The sequence below is a fragment of the Chenopodium album genome, chromosome 15 (assembly GCF_948465745.1).
Source record: "Chenopodium album chromosome 15, dcCheAlbu1.1, whole genome shotgun sequence".
Lineage (NCBI taxonomy): Eukaryota > Viridiplantae > Streptophyta > Magnoliopsida > Caryophyllales > Amaranthaceae > Chenopodium > Chenopodium album.
In genome coordinates, this window is record NC_137848.1 from 29,297,295 (window position 1) to 29,303,445 (window position 6,151).

Here is a 6,151-nt window from a genome sequence, read left to right on the forward strand (position 1 = left end):
ACTATTATGCGTATTAGATATCGAATATATATATATATATACATATATATATATATATATATATATATATATATATATATATGAGAAATTTCAAGTCTTTCAACATAAGGGATTATTAATAAAACATGTATCAATGAAAACATAAAGTGAAAATCATACGGAATAGAATTTAGAATATCTAACTTTCCACACTTTTCAAGAAATACTACACGCCTTTGTTACTATAAAGAAGGCAACTCTCATGCATGAAGATTTGAACTTCCTGGTTTTAAGCATTTTTATGGAGTTTTAAAATGGCAAGAGTTACCAGCAAAAGCAATGATATTGCTCCTAAAAGAGAGAGGGCAAGAGAAGCCATAACGGTGTGGCAAAATTTTCCGTACACATTGCAAACCTTGTTCCATCGTAAATGAGAGTTGCCATTAAAACCTAAGAGGCCGACAGCACCCGCTGCTCCAATGCTCGAAAACAACAAGGCTACCATGATCAAATCTACAATAATTATAATCAAACGCATAAATCCTTTTCCTCCTTTCATACTTATGGATGTAAGAGCTAGTGATATCGCCGCGAGTGCACATGCTATGGAGTTAGCCACGACTGAGTACCTATTGCAACACATTTAGTTTAGACTTTCAGTTTAAACATTTAACTTTTAAGGTTATTACACAAACCATAATAAAAATTGACACAAAATTATTAACAACTTAACCATCTAAAAAAATGTCAATTTTGTGTAAGGGAATATAGTTTTGTTTTAAGATAATAAATTATTTCATTTTCTATATTAACCTAATTAGCTTAACTTGGAATGTTTACATATTATAAGTACGAAATTTTGGCTTTTACCACCTCCATAAAAAAGTTGTATTTCACCACCAACAAAATATCCAAAAATTGAATTTTACCACCAACTAACGAGTTCCGTCCATTAATCTGTTAGTAGGGCCCACCTTTTTGACGTTTCCTCTCCATCTGCCCCGATCTTCCATTTATGTCAACCAACCAGCAACAAAATCAACTTACCTTGGTTGGTTGAAATTTCGTGTGGGGCTAATGAGGGCTCGAAATTTGGTGTGGGCTAGGGAGGTGGTCGGAATTAGGTAGTGGCAAGGGTTTAGAAGTGCGAAATTTGGTGGTGGCTAGGGTTTTAAGAGTGGTCAGAATTAGAAGGGGGCTTAATGGGTGGTAGGAATTCGGTGGCTAGGGTTTTGAGGTCGGAAATTGGTGGAAAGGGGGTCAGTTTCCGATGGTGATGACTGGTGTGTTGTGCGGTGCGGTGGCTACTGTGTGGCGAATTGGTGATGAGGCTGGTAGCAGTCTGGCGGTGGGGCTGGTAGCCGGTTCGGCAATGGGGTTAGTAGCCGGTCCGACGGTGGGGCTGGTAGTCGACCTAGCGATGGCCCCCGCCGGTTGGTGACTGGGGTTTTTTTTAAAAAAAAAATTTGTTTTTTTTTTAAATTTACCCAATAATATTGTGACACGTGTACATGGTAGGCCCCACTAACGGATTTATGGACAAAATTCGTTAGTTGGAGGTCATTGCTGGTAAAAGTCAACTTTTATTTTTTTATGTGGTGGTATAATTTTTTTTTTTTTTTTTCATGAAGGTGGTAAAAGCCAATAAGTGGTTTTTTGGAGATGGTAAAAGTCAAAATATATAAGTAATATACAACATTAAAAAGAATTTTACCAACTCAATGAATGGTTGAGTGTATAAAATACTCCCTCCGTTCCATAATGTAGTTCCTGTTTTCCTATTTTGGAGATCCAAAATGTTGTTTCTAATTCTAGTTTTGGATAGTATGTAAAATCCATTATACCCTCACTTTTTTAACTTTATTCATTGTACTTCTTAATTTACCCTTGAATTTTGCACATAATTTGTACTTTTTTCCACTTTCTCTCTCTAACATTTGTCTATGATTGTATTTTTCACTTTTATTAACTTACTTCATCTACTTTCTCCTCCTATTTCTTAAATACCGTGAAAAAACACAAACAAGAACTATATTATGGAACGAATGGAGTATATCTTTCCAACAAGATACTCTCTCCGTTTCTTTTTAGTTGATACATTTCTTTAGTCACGTTTGCCAATGCACAAATTAAACCGTTAATATCTTTAATTACTAATAGGCAAAAATTATAAAAAGTTGGTATTTTGAAAATATATATCGTGGCGAATCTAATAAGATCCCACATGACTATATTATTCGTTACATATAAAGCACAAAACACGGTCAAAGGAGAGTGTGTGAATAGTGTTAAAGTCAAAATATATCAATTAATAAAAAACGGAGGTAGTATATAATAGTTGGGAGCAAAAAAAAAAAAAAGGTAAGGATATCACCATTTATACCACCTTCCTTCACCCTTACCAGTTACCCCTACTCCCTGAGATATGCTTCCACCTTGATTTAATTTGTTCCCAAATTATCACCTAGAAGACGGTAGACGGGTAGATGGTTACACTAGCTAGACCCATGAGTCTTTAGCAGGGATGACAATGGTCCTTGACACTACTTGATGAGTCCAATTTGATCTTCTTTCGCGCAAATTATAGGGACCTGTCATATTAAAGTCTTTAATTCTGATTTAGATAGGGTATGGATCTTTGTGGTATTGATTAAGGTAAGGGACTTGGACTAATCTTTTGTAACCCTGCATAAGACCGACCGGACTCTAATCCTACTAAAACCATAAAATAGACCTATCTTATAAGCTTAATTGGACATTGATGATGTAATCTATCATAAGTATGCATTAATGTGAGACTTTGAAGTGCAATACGAATATGGATAAGGATGTTATGTAAGGATCCTATTCTACTAGACCTCTTTTTATTTGAAATACAATCAAGTTGATTACATACTACTCCCTCTGTCTTGAAATAACTGACACGGTTACCCTTTGCACACATAGAGATTAACTAATTTGACCTTATTCACTACAAAATTAAATCAATATAGCATCAACTAAAATTTGTTGCTATTCACCAAAAATCCGTTGCCAACTCTAGTTAGCAATGAGTTGGAAACGAAAATTTGTTGTTGCTAAAAGGCTGGTTGCCATGTGATTTTGGCTACCACTTGCAAAATAATTTTGTTGCAATATTGCATCCATTTAAATATATTTCCCATGATGGTTGCTATTTTTGGTGCATGCGTTGCCAACTTTGGCAACAGATTACCATTGATTGTTGCTAAAAGTAGCAACAAATTATTAATATTAGTTCCTAAAAATAGCAACAAATTAGTAATGTTTGTTCCTATAAATAGCAACAAATTATTAAAGTTGGTTCATAAAAATAGCAACAAATCATAAATATTGGTTGCTATCAACACTACGAGACAAAAACCAATCCCTATCAGCCATTCGATTCAACCCGATCCCTTTACCAATCCGAATTCGAAACCTCACTCAAGTCAACTCGGCTCGACTTTACATGTAAGGTCCTTTGATCTCAAGTCTCAAGAATCGCAGTTGGTAGAAGTCGAAATTGTAACCTCAAAGTCATATGGTGAAACTCTTACCAGCTATACCAAGTGTTATTTGTTTACTTCCATGCACATGATTCATAATAAGTGAACGAAATATTAGAGACAAAATTAAAAAATTTGTCTCTAAATTAGAGACGAAATCAAAAATCCGTCTCTAAATTAGAGACGAAATTAAAATCCGTCTCTATTTGATGTCATTATAGCAACAAATAATAAGAAGAGTGTATTTAAATAATTTTATAAAAAATTCATTGCCTTTGTTTGTTTCTAAATCAATACAAATAAAATATTTGTTGCCATAGTTTGTTGCTATATGAAAACAAGACAAAAATATGATGTCATCTAGCACCAACTAGTAAGACAATTTGTTTTAAACAGCAACAAATAAAAAACATGTAGCCATTAATTATTAAAAAACTAAAGCATAAAATGTCGATTTTAATTAGGCAATAAAAAAAATATTTTCGTTGCTATTTAGCAACGTTTTAGAAATCTATTGCCAAACTTAGTTGCTAAAAAGCTTTTATTTTTGTAGTGATTTTTATATATTTAAAATGAAAATTATAATAAAAATTATGTTATGAAACTTTATATTATAGTACCTATCAAAGCTAACAACATATTTTATGACAATATATATTTTTTATTATTTTATGTTAGTAAAAGATTATAGTCAAATTTAATATATAATAATGAAAAAAGTCCAACGTCTCAGTATTTTGGAACGAAAGAAGTAGTCATATATTAATTTTATTGTACATATGTGGATAAAGTGAATGAAAGTTATCCCCAATCATAAAATTCACACTATAATAATTCACACTATATCGAATCTAATTAGATCTCAGATCCTATTTTTTTTTTCTTTTGTCCAAATCATAAAATGCGGTAAAATTAATTTTATTTTCACCATCTGAATAGTAAATGAATCAAACTTTAGCTTCGGAGGTAGAATTGACTTTGGCAATCAATTTTCAATAACATAACACAAATTTTATAATGAAATATATTATTAAATAGGTATTAACATTAGTTTCATTATATTAATTTTTTTTAATATATTTATTAATATTTAATCATATTATCTATCTACACAGTTATGATAGCAGTTACTTTCACTGCTAACAGTTACTACCACAACTAACAACTATCTTTACAACTATATTTTGCTAAACACACCCTAAGTCAGAATAATAAATAATTCATTTTTATTACTACTTATGCGTTTTAATAAGTGTTACACTTACAAAATACGGTCGTATTTTAATAAGTATTACACTTTTTTAATTTTTGCCAAAAAAGCTACATTTTAATGGAGCATTATATCTCCCCACCCAAACCCACTATTACTATCAACTCTATTATCTTTCTTTTGACAATTTTTTAATACTTCAACTACCCTACTTACCTCTTATTAAATTTAATTCAATTCAATTGGTTAAAACTATATGACGATCAAAATGTAACACTTATTAAAATACGAAAGAGGTACATTAAATGGAAGCCGATTAAGGGGAAAAAAATACCAATACCACAACACCACCTTAACCGCCTTGCAAGCCACTAGCGGTTACTATTTACTAATACTACTAGAGTGTAATCAAACAACCTATTTGGTAGAAAACTATACGAAGTATGGTTTTAGACTGATTTTACGATTACATACTACGTATATTTTTTTCCAAAAAAAAATACCTATCATTACATCTGGTAGAATATAAATCATATTTTTAGGCCTTAACCCTCAAATTGATAAAGTATAAAATTTATTCTCGCTCCTCAAACATTAACTAACTAGGAATATATTTCATACTCTATAATATCAATGTCCATATATAATAATGCAATTCCTTGATATAGATGCACAAAAATAATAATACGAATTTGCATACAAAGTAGGAAGGATAGAGTATGTAGTACGTACACGAAGGCGGAAGCATAGCTTGTTTTAGCGCTGACGGGAACGTTAAACGCTGGAAGATCCGGCGAAATTTTAATAGGAACAATCTTAGTTTGCTTGTTCACCCCTAACAAAATGGCTGCTACAAGTGTTAGTATCAAAGCCAAGACCCTTAGAATCAACTCAGGAACCCTTATTCCGTGACCTTCCTTTTCTTTGTTCCTTTGAATACCATCTAAACCTTCAATATTATTTACCATTTCTAACACTTGATTTAGCCAAAAAAAAAATTCTATGTATAAATAGATGTAGGTACAATGTTTAATATCGTATGCACTATGCAGTTAATTATATATAGGCAAAGATCTTTGGAAATAATTGAAGGACAAGATATGAAATAATGAAGTTTGTTTGGCATTATTAGGCGGTTGGAAATTTAAGTGTGAAAAACTGTTCATTAATGTTTGCATTGAATTGAATAGACATGAGGACAAGTGATGGCATATTACATAAACGTGTAGCTACTTTAGCTAGACACACCATTGAGAAATTGGTTGGGTGTATGGAAGCGTTGAATTTTGAAACTTAATCATTGCGGCACCTTGCGCTGTGGCTGTTTGGTTCACAAAGGATAATTTATTATGCAATTATTATTTCATGAGTAAGAGCATCCACAATAGATAACAGTAACTTGTAGCTTTGGGTGGCCTTATCATCTTTCTCAAAATATATCACTTTAAACCACAAC

General features: G+C 32.1%; 1 pseudogene; it reads right to left on the reverse strand.

Annotated features, from left to right (window-relative positions):
• Window positions 1-268: 268 nt before the first annotated feature.
• LOC145581036 (CASP-like protein 1E1 pseudogene) lies at window positions 269-5,946 on the reverse strand (annotated as a pseudogene).
• Between the last annotated feature and the right edge of the window lie 205 nt (window positions 5,947-6,151).